Source organism: Schistocerca gregaria, chromosome 3 (genome assembly GCF_023897955.1).
Source record: "Schistocerca gregaria isolate iqSchGreg1 chromosome 3, iqSchGreg1.2, whole genome shotgun sequence".
In the NCBI taxonomy this organism is placed as follows: domain Eukaryota; kingdom Metazoa; phylum Arthropoda; class Insecta; order Orthoptera; family Acrididae; genus Schistocerca; species Schistocerca gregaria.
In genome coordinates, this window is record NC_064922.1 from 618,300,806 (window position 1) to 618,324,035 (window position 23,230).

At 39.9% G+C, this 23,230-nt stretch overlaps 1 protein-coding gene across 2 annotated transcripts in view; it reads right to left on the reverse strand.

Moving 5' to 3' along the window:
- LOC126353854 (uncharacterized) overlaps positions 1-15,699 on the reverse strand; it is an 830,655-nt gene extending 814,956 nt beyond the window's left edge. For both annotated transcript variants that reach the window (XM_050003019.1, XM_050003018.1), the window contains exon 1: positions 15,636-15,699. The gene's annotated coding sequence lies outside the window, so the exon portion shown is untranslated. The remainder of the gene's footprint in view (positions 1-15,635) is intronic.
- Between the last annotated feature and the right edge of the window lie 7,531 nt (positions 15,700-23,230).

A 23,230-nucleotide genomic window follows, 5' to 3' on the forward strand; every position in this document is an offset into this window, starting at 1 on the left:
TTTTAATATCTTCAGATGCAGAAAAAAAATTGCAGATGAGGATAATTGCAGATGAGGTCCAGTCACGGGTAACATTTCCCCTATCCATTCAGATCACCATACGTCGTCATCAAGTACAGTACCTGTTCTCATGGAACGGGGTGCTACTGCGTACACAACCCGGTCACCTCTGTTTCTCGTGGTCATTAATATGGACAGCAGGAGTTAACATTTCTGATAATGCGAAGCTCCATGTTGAGAGTGCTGTGCTGACCTACCTCAGCACGTACAACGTTCGGTTTTTGACCCAGCCATGGCATACTCCAGACCTCTCAGTCACTCTCTCAGCAACTGACAACATCTGACTATGGACTGCCAAGAGAGTAGTACGCCACCAGTTGCTAGCTACTACGATTGGTGAAATCTGGCACAGAGTTGAGACAGCAAGCAGTGGCGTACTGGCACATGTCAACCAAACTCAGTCCGACTCAACTGGCAATCAGGTTGGAGCTGTTATTGCTGTCAGAGGCAGGAGCTCTGTGTACTAAATTCCGCACCCTCAATTTCACCTAGAAATGTAATCATATGTTCTGTTTGCTATACTGTGTACAGGCAGTAGGGGTATTAGATATACGTCCTGATCTCCTCCTCCCTCACCTCTCTATGTCCTTCTCCTCTTTTCTCTCTCTCTCTCTCTCTCTCTCTCTCTATCTCTATCTCTCCGTCACCTCCTTTCCGCTTTCTTTGTCCTCTCCCTGACCTTGAGCTTTGTTTATTATTATAGCAAATTCAGATTTTGTAGTAGTATTCTAACCGTACGACGATAACCCATGTGATATTTTTGGCTGTGGCCGCCGGTATTTTATTTTGTTAGATGAGCGCCTTGATGCGGTTTGATACACGTGAAGTAGCATATGGTACGAAAATGGAGTGAGGTACAAGCGTCAGTACGTACCAGTCCCGTGGGAGATTCCGCCAGTTGTACTGAACTTGCTTCTGATTGGTCGACCGACGCGTTCCGGTGCTGGGCGCCAGAACGCCTAACTTCTCTTATTAACTATTTATATACTTTTCATTGTATTTAGCCCAGTTTTTAGTATGACAATCTTTCATGGTTACCCTACGAGTCTATCGTTTTTGTTTATTAAATTTCACTAGTTCTGAGAAACATAATACTAACGATATTCCAACCGAAGTGCTTCGGACACCTTCGGGTCGCTTTGGGGCGCCTGGGAGACGAAACACATTGGCTGCGATAGTCACTCTGTTTCGGACGTTGTGGAGGGCTGGACACATGTGTCAGTATCGTGCGTTACTTAGATGTGAATATGTAATAATCAGTCTGTCTCGGGTGTTCTTCAGAATCAGATATGTTGTACTCTATCTCGGGTGTAACTGAGTTGTGAGTATGTAATACTCATTATGTCTAGCGCGTACCGGGGAGCCCGACAGATGTGCCATATTTCGCAAGTTGGATGGAAAAGTTACCATACAATTAAGAAAGCTATGTCGAGTGTTGCAAACGACAGTGTAAATCTGTGAATATTTGAAAAATAACCAAGCAGGATACATTAATGAGAAGTGTCGCCTACCATCACTGTCAGTACTACAGATCTTGCCCTGAGTAGATATAGAGATTGACCTAGACGAGGGGCAACCCGCAAAAAGCACAATCACAGGTTCGAACTGGCCGCGTAGCAGCCTCCGCCGAAGACGATCCCACGACCGACGATCTGTCTTCTGCGCTGGGTACATAACTGCAGAAGACGACAGGTTGGTGGAAAGGACGGTCAGAGACTCTTATTCCATCTCTCCAGCTTCCAGATCTGACTTCCGAAGGAACACATAATTTATACCCATAAATTCAACTTTCCTGTTTGCTAACAACGTCTCACTATCATGTATTTTCTATTATGTATTTATATATATTTGTGTATCAAAAATACACTGCGAAAAAAAAATAGTACACCAGGAAAGCCGGCGTCTATTTCGATCCGATGACAGCATATGTCACCTGGGGGATAGTAGATATGTTGATAAGGTTTCAACGTCGTCTGCCAACAGACAGCGCAGTGGCATAGCTACCAGAACACCATCTGTGTCCACGCTTTAATGGGGAGTGCTCACAGCCAGAAGGCTCAGTGTGGTGCACACGTGTGAAGCAAGCAGGCAACCATGCAACGGAAACGCACTCCCGTGCTTCTTACAGCCAAGTGAGAGAGTTTGAAAGCGGTCAAACTGTGGCCTTCCGAGTGGTGGGATGGTCCTTTCGGAGAACTGAAACACAACTTGGACGTGCTGCGTCGGTTATGAAATGATGCAGGTTCCAGTGGTCACGTGAACTTTCTCACACCCGTAGACGAGGTTCTGGACATCCACGCAGCACACACGCCAGCCAGGATCGTAGTACTGAAAGGGCAGTAGTGGCAAATCAATTAGCTCCCTCAGCACAGACAAGAGGGCTTGCGAGCCCAGACATTTCAACAAGAACTGTAGCGAATTAGTGACCTCTAACCCGTCTTCCACTCACGCCATAGTATCGACATGAGCGGCTCGACTCGTTCCGCCAGAGGATCACTTGAAGATGGAATGACTTGCCGTTGTCTTCAGCGAAGAAAGCAGATTTCTGACTGCACAGAAGTGATGGTCGTTTGCGCGTACTACGTAGACCTGGTGAGCGCTGTCTCGTGAAGTGCATTCATGTAAGACACGCTGGCCCCACCTTAGGCCTTATGGCCTGGGGTACAGTAAGCTACAACTCTCGTTTACCTTTAGTGTTTCTGTAGGGGATATTAAACAGCACTCTGTAAGTGCAGGATGTTGTTATACCTGTTGTTCTGCCGTTCTTGCAGCAGGAAGGTGATGTGCTTTTCCAACAGGATAATGCCAAGCCAAAAAAAAAAAGGTTCAAATGGCTCTAAGCACTATGGGACTTAACATCTGAGGTCATCAGTCCAGTAGACTTAGAAGAACTTAAACCTAACTAACCTAAGGACATCACTCACAACCATGCCCGAGGCAGGATTCGAACCTGTGACCGTAGCAGCCGCGTGGTGCTCAGCAACAATTGCCCGTCAAACTCAACGTACTCTACAAGATATTCAGCAACTTCCCTGGCCAGAACAATCTTCGAACTTGTCTACAATCGAGCAGGTGTGGGATATAATGGGACGAGATGTGATTCGCGCGACTTGTCAACCAACAACCCTTACAGAACTAATTAAACAGGTCCAGCAGGCGTGGCATAACTTATCCGAGGATAGTATTCGCCATGACCGACTGGATGCCAGAGTAAACGCCTGCAGTCCCGCCCGAGGAGGCTACATTACCCACTGATATAGGAATTTCAACACGGGTAAATACTTAGTACCTCAGAACTGCTTGTGCTATTGTTCTGTAAATGTAAACATTTCATGTACTCCATTTGTACAGTTGCAACAACTAACTTTGATTGAATTGGAAACCTCTAAAAGAGTGCACTAATTCTTTTCTGGCAGTGTATGTATCCTCTATGTGTCCATACATTTCTTACAGTAATATGTAAAACTTGAAGTAAATCAGTCGAGAACTTTTTCAGATTTTTGGTAACAATATTTCCCATTTATATGTATTACATATCTATTTATACGTTAGGTATTTCCGTCCGGATATTCATCATAGTGTTATGTAAAAATTTGAAGTAAATCGGCCAGAATAGCATTTCCCCATTATATACAGCACATTTATGTGCGTATTACCTGTGGCGCTCCATTAGGTATATGACAACATCCACATATTCGAAAGAAGCGTTGTGTCAAAATTTCAATGAAATCGGTGAAGAACTTTCGAAGATTTACAATTCTGAACAAACGAGAATTCACATTTTTATTTATATAGATTTGTGGGGATATCGATACCTCCGAGCATCGCTGGCGAGCGAGAATTGTTTCATCTCTGCACAGGACAGAGACGCTAGTACATTCTGAGCTATGCTTGTGAATAACTGTGTTTCATGTATCGTGTTTGTTCAGTGAACTGTATACCAGTACCATCGCTTCTGTCTCGTTATTGGTACATTCCCAGTGCCTCTTGGTGAATTGCACCAAACGTTATTATTATTATTATTATTATTATTATTATTATTATTGACTCAATGCGGAAATGTAATGTTGCCATTAATTATATCATATAGCAAGTTCAAAGACTCTAAAGTGACCTACTGCAAAAACATAGGTCAACAAATAGAAGTAAATAAGTATCGCTATTATCGTCTTCGTGGAGTGCGCGTCGCTGGGTGCTTGCATCTCACGGAAGTATTTTTCACTGACAGTAGGTCGTCCACTTTGTTGTGTTTTTTGTGTTGTATACCGTCACACATCCCTTGTAAGTAGCAGGGTGTTGTACACTGCAGTTGTTGCATCCGTCAGAAATTTATTTAGGCAGCGGACATTTCCTTCTGCCATGGCTTACTCCATGCTGAACACGCCTGAGCATCTTCGCAGGTAGTAAACCTCTGGCATCAACACTGCTGTCAGCCTCGGACAGTGTGTCGTCTCCCCACTGTCATAAATGTAGAATGCAGTCGATTAAACTGCAAAATTTTCCTGTGTTCTTCGGTGTCATGAGGAGCAAAGAGACATACTGCTGAGAGATGCTACAAGCACAACGCTTCAAAATAAATACATGTAAACCTGTGCTGTTTTGTTATCATCCAGAAATATGTCCATCTAAAAAAAGGACTTAATAACTATGAAAATTCATATAAATTAATTCATGGTTCATACAGAGGTGATTGTAGTTTCAATTAGTAGGGAAATACATTAAGTTTTGTCTCGCGTAATTCGCTAGTGCCGAATCGCACCGTAAGGAGCGCTAGCGGCAGTTGCGTTAAATATGGCTGCCTTCACCTGACCCGAGCGTGCTAGCTGAGTGTTTTGGTTTGAAAAATCGAAGTCGGCGACAACAGTTCAGCGTAGTTTCCGTACCAAGTATGCTAAAGATCCTCCTAGTAGGCCTACACATTATGAGTGGCATAAATGTTTTGTAGAGACAGGGTGCTCGGCAAGACATGGGAAATCATCAGGACGTCCAAGCACATCTGACAACGTCGTTGAGCGAGTGAGACAACGCTTAGCCAACAGCCCTACGAAATCGACCCGGCGTGCATTTCGCGAACTGCAAATCCCATATACGACTGTTCAGCGTGTGTTGAGTAACCGTTTACATTTGAAATCGTACAGTTTGACTATCTTACACAAGCAATAAAAGACACTGATAAAATTGCTCACAATAACTTTGTACGGATATGTTAAACTGACCACATGAGAATAAACATTTCTTGGACATAATCATCTTTTCTGACGAGTCGACTTTTCACTTAATTGGTAGGGTTAACAGACATAACTGTAGCATTTGGGGCAGTGAAAATCAACATCAAACACTGCAATGTGTTCGTGATTGTGCATTGAGTAAGAACAAAGGGTATTGCCCCTTTTTTTCTGTGAGAGAATCGGCAATGGGATAGTGTACCTGGTTATGTTACAACAACACTGATCGATGAGAATGACCAAGAACTAAATGTTTACTTCATGCAAGATGGTGCACGACCACACTACCTGGCTGATGGTGGGGATTTTCTCAGTGACATCTTTCCAGGTCAATGGATTGGCTATGATGCGCCAATTGCATGGCCCCACGTTCCCCAGACCTGACACCATTCTTTTATATATATATATATATATATATATATATATATATATATATATATATATATATATATATATATATGGGGATTCATCAAGGATATCGTGTTTGTACCTCCTGTGCTGGCTTCTCCACCTGAACTTGGGAGTAAGAATTTACGCCGCCACTGAGCAAGTTACACCTGCAATGCTACAGCGAGTTTGGGAAGAAACTGACTTCCGAAGGGACGTGTGCAGGACAATGGAAGCCACATACAGCATCTTTAAGTTAAAAAAACTTTGTGTGTTCCCCTACAAAATAACACTAAACCCAGATCTATATCTTCTTTCAATAAATTTATATGAATTTTTAAAGTTGTAAAGTCCTTTTTGAAATGCCCTATATTTATTCCCAGAAATATTAGGCTACTGGACACGACACGAAAAGAACAAGGTAAAAACTAGGCAAATTCAAAACATATGTGCCAGTGAAACAAATTATGAATGTAATGCACTGCTTTTCGTTATCTTATAATCACATGTCTATTAAAACCAAGAAATTACTACTTTCATAGAAAGACTGCGCAGTTCCAGTGTGTTAAGTTTTGGACATTAAGAAACGAAATGTTGCTAAATAACAGTCCCAAGTAACTGCTGACTCAAGACATTCTGAGAGCTATCTTCGTTTATCTTCACAGCGGCTACACAAAATGGGACTCCGTGGCTCTTTAATACACCAATTCTTAATTTGCTTTACTACGTTCTTTGCATAAAACGTAGCACTGGCGTGAGCATTGTGTCGCCGCTGGGGCATCAAGAAATCGTAGGTAGCATCCTTGACTTTTGCAAAGTATGCCTAGTGCCTACGTCGTTAGTATTAGCGCTCTGTTTAAAATTACACTGGGGAACACGAATCGAGTTTTATTTTCTGTGGCTTGTATACGCTGCATGGCTTTGTCCTCGGATTAATCCTCATATGGAGGGCAGCTTGTCGAAATACCAATTATTTCACTTCTCGAAAGAGTGCCTTGTTTCAAGCATGTTTATGGCAACTGAACAAAATTTATCAACTGCCTATGCTTTCAACAAAAACACTGAGAAAAAAAAATCTGCGTACAAAATCGATCTTTGATTTACTATGTACCTACTTTTAGTAGGACGGTTTCTGATTAGCCATGTTGTAAGTGGCATCAAAGGTACTCCTCTATATGCTTTCCATGTGAACATAAGTCAATGAAATCATCGAAACCTGTGAAGGGTCTATGCTATTTGTTACACGCCCTATACGAATCCATGCCCACTGAAGATGAGAAAGTTACATTACCTGATGCTGTATTCTGTGCAGATGAGACGTGGAGTACAACCCGTTGCTTGGTGGTTTGGGTGCCAAATAGTTCACATAATCCTCAAACAATACTGCATTACATTGAAATTCTCATCCGCCTTGCCAACAGTAACCGTTCTTTGCTAGCTTCATTATATCCACAAAAATGGTTCAAATGGCTCTGAGCACTATGGGACTTAACATCTATGGTCATCAGTCCCCTAGGACTTAGAACTACTTAAACCTATCTAACCTAAGGACATCACACAACACCCAGTCATCACGAGGTAGAGAAAATCCCTGACCCCGCCCGGAATTGAACCCGGACGCGGGAAGTGAGAACGCTACCGCACCACCACGACGTGCGAACCATTATATCCACAGCAACAGCTTATTGGTACACTATTATTTCTTAGATGTAGTAAATCATTTGCGTTTTATTGAGGCACCGAACTTACACGAATCCGTACTCGTAAACAGGTCTCTGTGAAATTACAAAAACTGTAACCACTGTACATTTTAGGAAAACAAACTGACTACAACTCCAATTTATTTCATTCTGGGTTAGTTTGGCTGATTTTTTGTTTTTTTTTCCTTTTAGTACGGTATTTGTAACGCTGATGTCGTTTCTGCTGAGCTTTACCATGGACAACAATTAAAACGCCAAAGAAAGTGTGACTTTTTCCCGTTATTGGTGGTAGGTGGTGTTAAATCGCTGTATACGTTTCAAGCCTTCCTAATTGCGAAATAATGCAAAGAAAGGCCTTTTTTGTATTCCTGAGGGCCCGCAGTGCCATGTATGTCTTGCAGAGACACTAAAAGCAGAGAAATCCAAATCGCTTCTGTTTAAAGTTTTTATGGCTTTATTGGTTTGCGACGGGCCGTTTTCTAGTGCAATGCCATTTACTATATGCGTCTAGCTGCTTTTAGCGTCGATAAAACATCTACTGGTGCTGACACTGACTATAGGTAGCGTGATACATTATTGTACCGACTATATCGCGATATGTCGATATTTAACGTTGTTGTAGAAGAGATTTTTTTGTTGGATATGGCCTTTTTGTTCTGTTTACAAGTACACTTATAAGGCATTATTACCAAATCAATCGATATTTCATGGACGTCAAATAAGGCTGGGCGCAGCTAGAAAATGGCGCTGTAGCCTAAATTTGCCCATCGGAAACCAGTAGAGCAATAAACACTTTAAATACAGCAGCGATTTGGATTTCTCTTCTTATAATTTCTCTGCAAAGGAGAATATTTTCTTTGTGAACTGACGTGAACATTTTTATGTAAGCCTCAAATTGCGTTCGTATATTTATCGGGCTTCAATTTCGATGGCTGCGTTTAAATTCCGCGACGTGTCGATGAGTGTCACTCATCATCTGGAGATTGCGTGGCTGCCTCTCCCCACGCCTTCCCTCGTGCGCGTTGAGGCTGTTGTCACTGCTGGTTTATCATTATGCCCCAGGCGTACGCATCTGATGTGTTCTACGCAGCGTTCCGAAATGCAGCGCTGTGTTTGCCTGATGTGCTGGCGGCCTCATTTGCATAATAGAATAGCTTTTCTTTTTTAATCTGCTGGATTTATTAGTTCTCCCAGAATTTACGTTCTTTAATATCATTATGAACAACTGTAAAACACGTTTTCGGTGACTGCCTGGTAAAAAAAAAAAAGGAAATACATAGAATAAAAATGGTTAACACCGGAGTGAATACAAACGAAGAAGCATCACTGAATAACTCTCTCTGGAGTAAACGGTAGGCGAGCACAAGCGAACGGCATTCGATCGCATTAGGTTCTCATTCGTTTGCGTTCGCTGGTCGTCGGTTCCTAAGGGAACTATCAAATGAAATTCGAATCCGCCCTGCTTCGGCATAACAATACAGAAAGCCTTCGTCTCTTAACTTGTCTACGCTTTTGTTGTTGACAATGTTGACATGAATTGCGTGAACGATGGAGTGGTCTCAAAAGCAAGTGCAGATATCTCAAGTGCTTCTGGGATCCAAGAGATCCATAGCATAAATGCCGAAGGCAATTAAAAATCATTCCTAGAAACGTGCCGAAGTGTTCAAAGATCTAACTGGAGTCTTGAGAAAGGCAATAAATTCATTAAGCGGTCCGTAGATTATCAATAATATTGGGGAACATATTGACGGTTGGTTTCAAACAGCAAATAGATATTAATGTTGAATCTCAGATGTAAAAACATGGCGGATACGGACGCCAGCTGTTATTTGTCTCTCGGGCTGGCTTTGCGCTCACGTAAGGAAAAAGAGGGAGCCCGGATGGATGAAGGAGAGGTAACAGAAGAAGGATTTGAGGATAAGTGTGCCAAATGATTATACGTTCTAAGCATGGGCGCTCGCTCATTTTATGTACTTTTGAAAATTGTTACACCTATAATTAAGATTATATCTACGCAACATTCATTTATTTAGATCCAATTTATAAACAAGAAGTGCATATATTTTTATTTAAATTGCACTACAAATTTCTTGCCTTTGCAAAACGTTCGTGGCGGAAAAAAAAGGATGATCCAGTAACTCGTCGGCAACGGATCCGCTTTTAAATGCAATCTTATTTCCTTTCTATTCATTCCTATAATTCGGCTGCATTAAATTTAATTCCTTTACTAATTGAAGCTTATGTGGTACCAGGTACATCTCCAGCCATATCTGGACAACAGTTAATCGTATTGATTTGCTTTCTTTTGGCGGTTACTACAATAGTTTCATTTAATACAGAATAAGGCTAGCAAATCACTATATACTTCCAGTAATTCTCAAATGAACGAGCGTTCCGCTAATTTCTTTCCAACTAATTTCGAAGCCATTTCCACTTCACAACACAACAAATCGTGCAAAATAAACAGTTTAGCATACGAGACTGAGCCGACGAAAGATATATAATATTGTGACTCTTCAAGCTTTTCCAGCAGATATGTTGTAATAGTCTTCACGGGTTTGCCGCTGGATCACGTTGTGCAAATTCCACAATATTTCCTCGGAGCAACTGTCCGCCGACATCTTCAGGTGGTTCAACCATGCTCGTGGCCAGTTACGACTGACAATATCCGCACATCGACGCCCTTTTTATATACAATCCATACAATCTAGGCAGTTTGCTCAATAAAAATCTAATATGATTAGATCCGTCAGTGTATTGCACAACCTTCAATCTCATCAACAGGCGTCAATAATACTGCGCAATATTATTGACTGTCTTGGCGCCACTGTAAGAGACTGAACAAGCACAAGCTCTGTTTTTTCTTTTTTTCACAAAAAGCTCAATAAATTTCCCTTAAAGTAGACAAGTGCGAATACGTATCTATTATGCTAACTGAAGTTAAATATATGCAAATGACATGAGCATTCTAGTTGATTATGTTCATGCTTTCTGTAATTACGTGGATGTTTCATCACGTGTTAAATTTTTAATAACAAATAAAACTGGATACCCCCTAACGAACTTTATAGAAGATTTCATCGGGTAGCCTGTGTGGCAGGCTCAGTGTATATTTCACATCTCATTCACCATGTTTTATTGACATTTTCGAACAAAACTATCTGGACTCCCCTACATAATGCGGTATTGACCACCGGGTGTCACGAGAGGCGGAATCACTAATATAAAAGTAGGTAGGAAGTATAGTGTTGTACATACCGTCCTCTCATTTTCTCATTCGCCCTTCACCTACCTTGCTGACTTTTAGTCGCTGGAGTACACGCAGAATCCCATGGCCGGTAGATGCGCAGACGGCAGGGCACGCCTGGGGGAGAACGATAGGGGGTGGGGGCTGCCGGCACGCTCTCGAGGGGCGATGCCAAGCGCTGGAGGCAGGGCTGTTCTAAACTGAAGCCTACGCACATATTTTTTTTATTTTTTTGTTGTAAATGTTAAGTGGGCCCCCTCCTCGTTCACACTTGCATGTCTATAATTCAAAAAGATCTGCCACCTGTGCTTTGGTTATTGTCCAAAAGGAATTCCACCAAAAATACAGCGATTTATTTTCGCCTGTCTTTTTCAGAGAAGTGGTACGAGAAGCGAATTTTGAGCAAAACCTACACACTTCTCTTGTTGCCATGTTAAAATCTACTTCTTTTGCCAAAACACAGCGAGTTTTATACAGTCTCATCTCTTAACATGTTATGTTAACGCAGCTACGAGAGAATTCTGAAAAAGTGGTGTGTAAGTTTATTAAGTGAGGAGCTGAGGGAAAGTAAGGTCAGTGCCTTATGAAAAAGCACATCCTCGATACAAAATAAACGTGTAATGTCTTCACTTATGTTGCTCAAAACCCGCAGCATTTCTCGTTTCACCCGCTATCAGCCAGAACGACATCAGCGTTACAAATACCGTACTAAAAAGGAAAAAAACAAAATTAACGAAATTACGGAAACAGCATAATTAATCTGACATACAAAGTTACAAGAAAAAGAATTTTTTTTACCGAATAGTATCTGCAAAATCGTTTGCGAAAGACTGCTAAGTGTACGCTTACATTGTCATCGCCGACCAGCCGAAAGGCAGCAGACATTGTCGGTCTCCCCTGCCAATGCTTTGGATGAAAATTGGTCATTGTGCATCGGCTACCTTATCCTGCGCAGACTCTACCTGCTGTTCCACACGACCCCACAATGCACCATTCATAGGCTGTTCTCGTTATCTCTTTTTAGTTCCTTTCGTGGAGTAAAATTTTGCTTACAGATACAAGCTAATGGCATTACATTCTGGCGAACTGTCTGCGAGTGCTTGTTCACTTGTGTTCGCTTCGGGGCAAAGAGTAGGAAGGACCAGACAATCTGACGATCGGCTGGTTGGTATTATAAAAGCTGTTACCCGTTTAGTGAAAACGGGTCTGCGAGAAACAGATTATCGCTTGGAAAAGTAATAGATGATACAGCAGAAACAGAATCAACCTGTATGTTTCGAGGCACTGCAAAACCTACAGATGTGTACAATAATGGTGATGACATCTATGAAGATATACAGTAAAACAGCACTGGCAGAAATAAACAAACCTACGTGATACTTTAAAACATAGGCCTGCAATTCCACGCACTTCGTAATAAAGAATAACGTATTCATCGCGCTGGCTATATAACTGTGGATTTTTCTGCTGCTAATTAAAAATGAGTTACTGTAGTAGCTGACGAAACATACGGCAATGCAGATGATATGTTTATAACGAACGTACAAAGACCAATGTAGGACTTATCACTGGGTAATCTACGAGGGTTGGAACTTTAATAGTGGCAAATATTTATTTACAGCTCGTACAAAATAGATACGTGTTTCAAAGTTTTACTGACCTTCAAAGTAATCACCACTACATAACCAGTTGACACCGATGTTGAAGTCGTAGGATACCCTTAGCAGTGCCAGTTGTGTTGACAGCTCGAGCGGCGCCGTCTATTGCCCGACGAATTTGTAGCAGTTCTGAAGCGAATACCGTGAAGTGTTCCCGTCAGTTTAGAAATGAGCTGAACTCACTAGGGCTCAAGTTGGGGGAGTGCAGGAGGTGGTATAGCACAGCCCCATCAGAGAAACAAATCAGTAACAGCTTGCACTGTACGTGCTTAGGCATTGTCCTGCAACATGATGGTGAGGTCCCGCAGAAAGTGTAACTACTTCTGTCTCTATGCTGTTCATTTTTGGAACAAAACATACGACCAGCTTAGAGACAGAAGTGATGACACTTTCTGCAGGACCTGACCACCATTTTGCAGGACAATGCTCAAGCACGTACAGCGCAAGTTGTTACTGATTTGTTTGACTCCTGGGGCTGCTAAGTGCTATACAACCTACTGCACTCCCTTGACTTAACCCCTCGTAAGTCCAACTCGATTTCTAAACTGAAGGGAACACTTGACAGCATTCGCTTCAGAACTGCTACAAATTCGTCGGGCAATAGACCGTGCCGTTCGAACTGTCAACACAACTGGCAATGCTAAGATATCCTGCGACTTCCACATCGCTGGTAACGGGTTATACACAATGCTGGTGATTACTTTGAAGATCAGTAAAACTTTGAAACACGCATCTATTTTGTACGAGCTGTAAATATATAACTGCCACTACTAAGGTTCCAACACTCGTATAAACATAGAATCCTCTCTAGACATTCATTTCAAAAAGGTAACGTACAACCGTTCGACTGCAAGAATACTAGAGGAAAGAACCATTACTTGAAACTGGAGGAACAGCGATATAACATTTTATTTGAACAGCGATATAACATTTTACGCTCATCGAATTTTGTAAAAATTCGTCGTTCTACAGCCGAAATCAGATGGTTGAGTACAGAAGGAAAGGGCTACAGTAGATCGGAGGGTACGTGTCGGACAAAGTCCGAAGGACGGGAGTTCAGTCCCCATAAGGTAAGTGAACTTGGCCGCTTATCACGTCTTTTACCTCTGGCATTTGTTTGTGCTTGTGAAAAAAATAATAATGCTATTGGGTTGAACTGCAGATCCCCCCTTGCACCTGGGTAACTTCGGTGGGCGGCGAGAGGCAAGTTATGCCATCCTTCAAAAGCACCATGCCCATTGAAACATAGCGATGTTCATACCAGCAATCTGAGGGCAGCTTTTTGTTACCTGCCTATTCTAAATTGATTTGTATACGGAAATTTTTAAAGATTTGTGGTAGTTTGGAAGATTAGACTATGATAAGGCACTGTGAACGAAACAAAAGCAAATAATATATTGAGATATACATGCAGAACAGTATTTATTGATTTATGAATACGAGCGCTGTGTAGGCTATGAAACTTCTTGAGATTAATGCGCAGGGCGGGAGTAGGGAGGGGTAAGGGGGGGGGGGGGGGGGGGGAAAGCGAGTGTCAGTGTCGGTTGGACGACGGTGGACGGTGAGGAAGGAGGGTGGGGGTGGCAGTGGGAGGTCAATCTGAAAAGATCGCCTGCATTTTTTTTTTTGGAGAGAAGCTGTACACGATCCATCAACCATTTGAAAACCACTCTCGTAAGTTGCTGACAAGGACTAATAGGCGACAAGACCCTATGTTATCGCAGTATTAAGCCTATGTGAAGGAAAAGACCATCTGTTTGCCTAAAAAACTAATCCTTCCACACAGGCCGCATTACATGTACCGGTACAACGAACACCCAGGAGAAACATGACGGTGTATGAATACAAAATAAAGTACCGAGAAAAACTTCCAGCAATGAAAATTTAAATCATTTTGTAACTGAAGCTCTTTTTGCTGCCTTTGGTTCCTAATTTATACTAATACAATACGAAATGCAGTTTTGCTGTGAGCGACCAAAACCTCTTCTTGGGTTAATACCCAAACACTTTTCACGGAAGTTTCATCTTCGGTAGCTTCAATTATTCTCTTGGTATTACATAAGCAGCATACTAATGTTCAAGCAGCTGTCATGCAAAATCATACTTGCGAAAGCAAGTTACAATACAGCTGTAAAAATTAAGTAGAGCGTGCTACCGCCTACAAAGAAAAACGAAAATGCAGAAACTGTCCAAATAACTGGTGTACAAACACAAATGGCACTTCATGTTATGTTGGGAAGTGTTTACTTTTGTAAAACGTTTCTGGATTCCACGTGCATAATGTCTATTTCCTTTTGTAAATATGTAGCTGTTTTGATACTTTTAAAAACCTCATGTTTATTCTTTACCAAATATGGTGGTGCTTTTCTCTTTCCCAATGGGTAACGAAAGTACGAAGGCAGTGGTATTTTCGAATTAATCCTACATGACGTTTATAAATACTAACAGGGTACATACGATATCTGCTTTCATACTGTTTCACATGAAAATTAATCTATACACAAAGGCTACACGTACATTCTTTTAAGTTTATTAACAGGCTACTACTATTCTGTATTGCGAGAGGGCAAATAAATTAATTCTACATAATTACTATGTACGCTTGGCCAGACGAAGGCTGTAGACAATTTGCAAAGTTAGTACAATGTCAACGTGAGTCACGCTTTAGTAACATTCATGTCTCCCAGAACCGATGAAGGCAGCTGGTTTCGGCAATGTGACAAATCGATAAAAATTTCCGAATACGTAAACCGCTGTAGATTTAGGTTATTACATTTGCACCAAATTTTTAACGTACGTTTAAGATGGAGAAAAGCAATCACTTTTCTGTAACAGTGAGAGGAAGTGCTGTGGCCATTGAACCCTGATAAACACAAAATTCTGAATAGAAGGGTTACATGCTACGAAAACACTTCGCTTCTCTATTCGAAGACGTACTAATACTTTATCGCAACGACTGGTGCTCGAAATGTGAAGTGATACATGAGAATTTATGTTCCAAGGAACTCCTTACTCTAAATGCCATTCCTCTATTTACAATATGGCTCTACTTATAAAAACATGAACTTACAGAATGTTTTCATTTAATGTTCACTACCACTATTTTTCAAGATATGGGTTAGCTGTACGTACAGTACGACATAATTGCATACAAAATAAGATTTCGAGTTCTTTTTTTTGTTTCGTTGCAATTTGATTGTTGACATCCTTGCAGTCATCAGAAATCCGCGAAGTAACGAAAGTAGGTACTGATGTTAAGTAGCGGGAGGTAATGAGTTGAAAAACAGGCTGAAAAGGTTGATTAAATTTCGTGTCCACTATGTAGCACACTTTTTCTCAGTATTGGTAATACGCTTACCTCTGATGGTGCAGTATTGATTCAGACGGAAGTGAGCACACCCGACTGACAAGTTGCCATGGAGACGGTGGGGAAGGGGAAAAAAAAAATCACCGATGGAACAACCAAAGAAACAAGCGCACATTCACATTATCGAATACAACAAATAAGAAGTAAATAATTTATCACAAGATTTACCTCTCAGCGAATCACTTTGATATCGAATAATTACATCTTTGCCATTTATTTACACTCCAGTCAACGTAAATCGACAACCTGATGAACAAATATTTGCGAAAATAATACAACTGCCTTCGCCAAAAGCAGCCACACCGATCATCCTGTGGTTTAGCAATACGAAAAATAAACAAGCGTAGGTGAAGATGTGTTTACACTTTAATTACAGTTCCTTAACTGTGAGAGAATGTGATATTTCACACTGAAGCCAACGCTTAATTCTTCAGGTGCACAAATGTAAGACTAGAAATACCTCGATAGTTGATTCTATACCACAATATATCAACAAACGCTATCAGTAAAACGGTGACAGGCGCTGAAAATCCGTAAGAGAAAGTACATCACATCCAGCACATAAGTCACTTTCTGTGCTTTAATTTTACCTGATCAAAAGTAAATATTCGGTTTCATTAAAGACTGAAAATCGTGTAATTTTTCGAGGTCCACCTACAAGGAACGAAACTGCAAGACAAACATGCGCATTTCTTCATTAACAACCGAAAACCACAGCCGACTTCACAGATTGAAGTTCCGTACCTCTAATACTACGGAAATAACATTTATAATTCCTTAAAGTCGCTAAGTGCACCACTAACATGCATTGCATCGTAATGAGCACTTCGTTTCTGTGAACACGAACAGTGTGAAGGTGTTTAACAAAAACAGTGCGTCGTTGCCAACCAATTTCAGAGACATATTTTATACCCATTTCTCAAACAGGTGGAAAATATTTTGAGATACTGTTCAGTGTTCACTAAAATTTGCTGTTGTGGATTACTGTTACACTGACGATTTGTGCAGAAAGAAGTATTTATGTCAGATCTCTGATACCATGCGAAACTGCTTAACTTTGCATTGCTATGTTCACATGTATCATCTTTGGCTGTGATAATTTTTGCTTTCTCCCCATTTTTCCTTTTTTTTTAATGAGGGCTTTACATTTAATTATGTTGTGTATATAAAGTGAGCAAACACGTTGTGCCTTCGCTTTGAGAATGTATATGCAATTTAGAAAATAATTCTAAAATTACTTCCTATAACATAAAAGATTAAAAGGATGAATTTACATGAACACAGTAGAAATCGAATTAACACGATTCTATTGTTTCACCAAAACTTTCTTCTGTAAAAGTAAAATGTCATTTACATGACAGCTACTACCCCACAGTAAAATTCCATAAGAGATTATGCTTTGGAAGAAGGCAAAATATCCCGATCTCACAAAGTCATTGGGAACATGTCTTTTTAAATTTATAATTAGATAAATAACTCTTGAAAGCCTAGCCAATATATTTTTAATGTGTGGTTCCCACATCAATTTACTGTCAATAGTAACACCTAAAAAATTAACAGTTTCTAATTCCTGGTAGTAAGGAATCTCTTTGAGGCTAAAGTAAAGTGTCTGGGTTTTGTTTTCATTTAGCAAGAAGCCATTAGCTTTGAACCATAATGAGGACTGAGCAAGGGTATTTTCGGTCAATGTTTTCAGTGTACCTAGATCAGAGCTATTATGTAGAAAAGTTGTGTCATCAGCATACAATATTGTATGAGAATTTATGTATAAGGGCAGGTCATTAATCATTAGTATAAACAGTAAAGGTCCAAGCACCGACCCTTGGGGCACTCCGTACCTTACATTAACCAAATTTGATTTCTCCCTACCAATGCACACAACTTCTTGACGGTTCTCTAGAAAAGACCTGAACATATTTATACTGTTGTCATCAAAACCATAGTAAACTAGCTTATTCAGCAGAGTGCCATGCTCTACACAGTCAAAAGCTCTGCTCAGGTCACACAATGTAGCCTGGGCATAGTCCCTAGCCTCAAACACATCTAGGACTAATTTTACGAGGGAGTCCAATGCATCTGTTGTGGATTTACCTTTCCTAAATCCAAACTGTTTATCACTAATTATATTTAGTTTACCCAAGTAGGCACTAACTTGCTCATACATAATCGTTTCTAAGATTTTTGAAAAAACTGGGGTTATGGGTATAGGTCTGTAACTAGGAGGACAGTTCTTTTCCCCTTTTTTGTATATGGGCACAACTCTAGAAATTTTTAGTATGTCGAGGAACTTACTTTCAACTAGGCATTTGTTAACACAAAAAGTTAAAGGATAAATCACACAATCAATAACATCTTTCAATAAATTACATGACATATCGTAGTAGTCAACACTAACTGAAGGTTTGAAATTTTTCACTATTTTTAGGATATTATTTGGGCTCACTTCTGTGAAAGTGAAGGTGCTTGGAGGAAGCTTTTCAAAGCAGCTGTCCATAATACTAAGTGCATTTTCAGGTGGTTTGATTATTGAACTACTAATTTCTTCAATGGACTGAATGCAATATTTATTAAATTCTTCTGGGGTAATGGCAATTTCCTCTTTGTGTTTAGTGTGTGCAATGGAGTTCATTACACTCCAGGTCTTCTTGCATTTATTGTTAGATTTTTCAATGTTTAATATGTTATGCAGTTTCTTTGCTTCATTTATTGCCTTCCTATACTTGCATTTAGCTTTAGCATACAAGTCTTTATACAGATCTCATTTACTGGTTTTGTACAGATTAGAATACAGCATAACAGTATTTTTCAGTTGCCCTAACTGTGGAGTATACCATTCCTTCATTTTCCTTTTCTTCCACCGATTTTACAAGTGGTTGGTTGATATGCTTACAGCCAGCCCACTGTAGCAACTGACCTTCGATTAAAGAATCTCCCCAACACATTTCAGAAACACTGTGGTATTCATCATTCGCTGGTTGTTAGCTACGTTGACAAATACATCTACACTTTGCAAAACACAGTGAAGAGGGTATGCCCCCTGTATCTGATATTAGGGCTTTCCCCGTTCCTTTGACGTATGGAGATTGGGAAAAATTACTGTTTAAATATTTCTGTGTGTGCTGTAATTAATATAATCTTAACCTTACAGCCTCTAAGGAAGCGATATGTAGGGGGTTGTAGTATATTCCTAGAGCCATCTGTGAAGCCTGTTCTTGAAAGTTTGTTAGTAGACTTTCTTTCAATCAATCTTCAAGGGTCTGCCAGTTCAGTTCCTTTGCCATTCAGTGACACACTCCTGTGCATCAAACAAACCTGTGGCCATTCACATCAAGTGATTTGTAAGCAGTCGCCTTTGTAGACTGATTGCATTTCCATACTATTTTGCCAATAAACTGAAGTTAGCTAACTGTTTTACTCACAACTGAGTGTATGTGATCATTCTACTTCATGTCCCTTCTAAGTTTTACACCCAAGTATTTGTATGAGTTTATAGATTCCATCTGTGACTCAGTAATATTATATTCATAGGATACTGTGTTTTTTTATTCTTTGAAGTGCATAACTTTACATTTTTCAACATTAAAAGCAAGCTGCCAATCATCGCACCACTTTGATATCTTATCAGTATCTGACAATACTTGTACAGCTTGATTCAGACTATTTATTTGTAGATAACTGCATTGTCTGTAAAAAGTCTGAGGTTGCTATTAAAAATGTTCACCAGATCATTGACATACAACATGAATAGTGAGGGACCCAGTGCTTCCCTGGGGCACACCCAAAGTTCCTTGTACTTCTGCCGATGACTCTTCATCCAAGATACCAGGCTGCATCCTGCCTACCAAAAAATCCTCAATCCAATCAAATATTTTATGTGGTACCCCTCTGAAAATATCATGACTGTTCATACTTGCTTCATTCAGTAAGCATAAGAGTAAGACAAATGGCCATCTTATAGTTCTTGCTACTTCATGAGTGGCAGACATTTATCTACTAAATCTGCTCCACCTTTAGTAACATTATACAAGGTTATAATCCCAGGCTTCATTTCATCTCTATTGGTTTCATACATCTTCTTGTCATGGTGCACAGTACTCACTACAATTATGCGTTTGCTTTTCTTTGGTACATAATTAACTGTTGTGCGATATTCTCAAAATCTAAAGATGCTTGTAGAAGCAGATCTGTATCTTCTGTTCATGAAGTATGGAGGACTTTCTTTCTTGTTCCTTCTTACTGTTCCAAAAATTGTTAGTTGATGGTCTTTTCAAAGTGACAGGGGTAGCTCATAAATCAGTTATCTATGATTATGTTTCTTGATGGTCTGGAAATATGATAACAAAATATTTTCAAGGCATCAGCTACACAGTAATTCAGCTTATAAGGCCCTTCTGGTTTCTCATTTAAAGAAACTTCCAAATTTGAGGTGTAAGCTGTTCTTGCGTCAGCTTGCAAGAACTCTTTATTTCATATTTAGTAGGTTTGAAAAGAATGTACATTCATAAACTACATAGTCCTTGAAATTTTACAATCATTTCACCTTCAGTCAGATATTCTCCACGAGAATACTGCGCCATGCAGTTTTTGGAGAAGAAGTCAAAGATATTTCATGTGGGAATCAATTTGTGTTCCTTTCATCCATCGACCCTAGTCGACTTCTCAAGTCTTAGACACTGTGCTAGAAACCTGAACCTCTAGAGTCATTGTAGAATAGAATATTTCTAATCCTGTACCATTTCTGTGCCAGAGTTATTTTAAGTTTACTCTACCAACCTTATATATTTCACCCAAATACATCAGACCAATAAAGGCTTCAGTTTCAACTCTCTGTGTCTCATGAATGAAGGGCTGAAAAGAATAGTATCTAGAATTAACAGCCTTGAATGCATAGGTTAGTACATATCACTATTTGATCTGTTACTTCATCAGTGAAAAACAATTGCTATATTTCTGTTTCTCTCTGTTTTATCTTCACAGTTCCCCTCATAGCTGCAATATGTGATACAATATTAGTGATCTACTTCTGATACAAGGATTAGGAATGTCTTTCATCTATTTAGTGTGACGGTCCGTAACAAAAAAATGTTTATCATTGTTCTGAGTCATATCACTGTTGTGCCCACTTTGTGCATTGTGTTTATAGTTCAAACTCTTGAGTCTACACCTCTTTCACTTGATTCTTCACCAGCCATTTCATTTGGCAGCACATCGTTACACAGAAATTCTGTTTCTTCTATTTTAGCCCTTTCCTGAAATAAATAAACTGATTCAGCATTTTGAGTATGTGCTAAAATCATATTTGTATTATGAAAAGAGAGATAATCTTTGCCGCCTGGTTCCTGTACAACAATACAGTGCTTAGCTGTTTGTTACTGTTGGTTCTGACTGATGCAAACATGACGATATTACTTGTAAAAAGTAAACTTCAACTAACACTCAACAGTCAAGTTTCACAACTTTGAAAGATAGGAAGCCATATAAAATGTGGCATGAGTTCAGTGTTCTAAGCGTAACAAAAAGTAATCACCAACATAGCTCTGGGTATGGGAGAGCCAACACTAGCAATAAAAGGTTAATGGTGTATTGTTATTGACACCATTGTACCTCCATGGTTACCAGAAAGGTAATATTCTTAGATCATGATTTTGCAGTCTGCCCCCGGTAACTGAGTGGTCAGTGCGACAGAATGTCAATCCTAAGGGCCTGGGTTCGATTCCCAGCTGCGTCAGAGACTTTCTCCACTCAGGGACTGGGTGTTGTGTTGTCCTAATCATCACCATTTCATCCCCATCAACACGCAGGTCTCCGAAGTGGCATCAAATTGCAAGACTTGCACCCAACGAACGGTGTACTCGACGGGAGGCCCTAGTCACTAGACATCTATCCCTATATGATTTTGAAAATACATTTCAACATGTAATTTGTCTTTCTCAGAGCAATGAAGATTGTAATTCAGAGAGTAGTAAATGCATGTAGGCATAATAAGGATATACAATTGCTGCTACATAGTCTGTGTAGTCCCCTATTCCTAAAGTCACAGAAAACTGAAAGTGCATGTAATCTTGATTTGTGGCAGCTGTAGAATGTCTAGAAGATTTTACTTTGTGTTGACTTCAGCAGTTGTTTGAAAACTATATTACTATATTTTTCTTCAACACAAGTGTTTCTTTTGACATTAGCGATCTGTTCATCTCCTCGTAATGCGATGTTAAACTTTGGCAGCTAGAAGGAATTCACATAGTACTGTTAGTAAAAAATTTGAGAAGTGTCTGTGCGCAAATTTACAGTTTCCCTTATGCGCATAACATTCTAATGCACAGTAGCAATTGTTTGAATATTCAATTTCCATCCTTAATTTGTTAGAATGATGTTTCAAATAAAACCAATAAAAAGTCGGCTCTAACCTGGAAAGTCCAGGTTGGAATATCAACAGTTATGAAAAGGACAGATTACTACTCACCATAATGATGACACTTTGAGTTGCAAACTACAAAAAGACAGTGAGACACACTAAGTCGTTGGCCCAAGCATTATGCAGAAGAGAAAGGAAAACATTATCACATTCACATATGCAGGCACACTTCATGCACATATGACCATTATCTCTGATTGCCTTAGCTAAAGTGGCTCGAGATAGCAGTTGTGTGCATGAGGTGTATTTTCCTTTCTTTTTTTGAAGAAGGCTTTGGCTGTAAGCTTAGTGTGTAACAGTCTTTTCATTGTACCTGTCTTGAACTCAACAAATAATCTTTACAGTGAGTAGCAGTCTTTCCATTTAATAATTGTTAAAAAATTGACTCTTTCTGACTGTAGTTAAAGTTTGTGATAGACATTGAATGTTAAAATGAGTGAGACATGGTTATTGGTTTGTCAGTGTTTCAGCAGAGGAACAGTTAGATTTGTATGATAGATAGTCCCATTTATATTATTTGTGTGACTGTAAATCTGTAAGTGCACACTGTCTTTTTTATAACTAAATTTTGTAGTGTGCACGTATGTGGGAGTGAGAGAATTTTTTTAAACAGTTGCCTGTAAAATTTTATTTGTTTGCCTCCCACTAGCCTAATTATTTTTTCTGTAATTTAAATGCCTTCCTACTTGCCCCACAATTCATCTAAAAAGCACTCCACATTTTAATATTAAATGAGGCCATGCGAAATGTGTTGGCCTACTCCTAAGATTAATGCACTAGATGTAGTTTGTTAGGATTCAATGTATGAAAAATGTTGTGATAAGCATTAGGTTTGTTTCCGTATGTATATCCCTAATCTAAAGTCAGTCAACTCATGGAAATACCTGGCTCTAACTATTTGCCGGGGTGTGAAATGGAACAGTCTCATAGGCTTAATCGTAGGTAAAGTGTGGAGTAGACTTCAGTTCATTGCTAGGATACTGAGGAAATGCATTGAGTCTTTGAAGGAGATTAGTTGCACAACACATCGTAGGATATTGCTCAAGTGTGTGGGACCCATACCGAATAGTCTTAACATGTGATACCTTATGTACAGGCTACAAAGAAGAGCAGTGTGTATGGTGACAGGCTTGAGTAAAAGTTACATAATGTCATCACCCTTCGGATAAAGAAG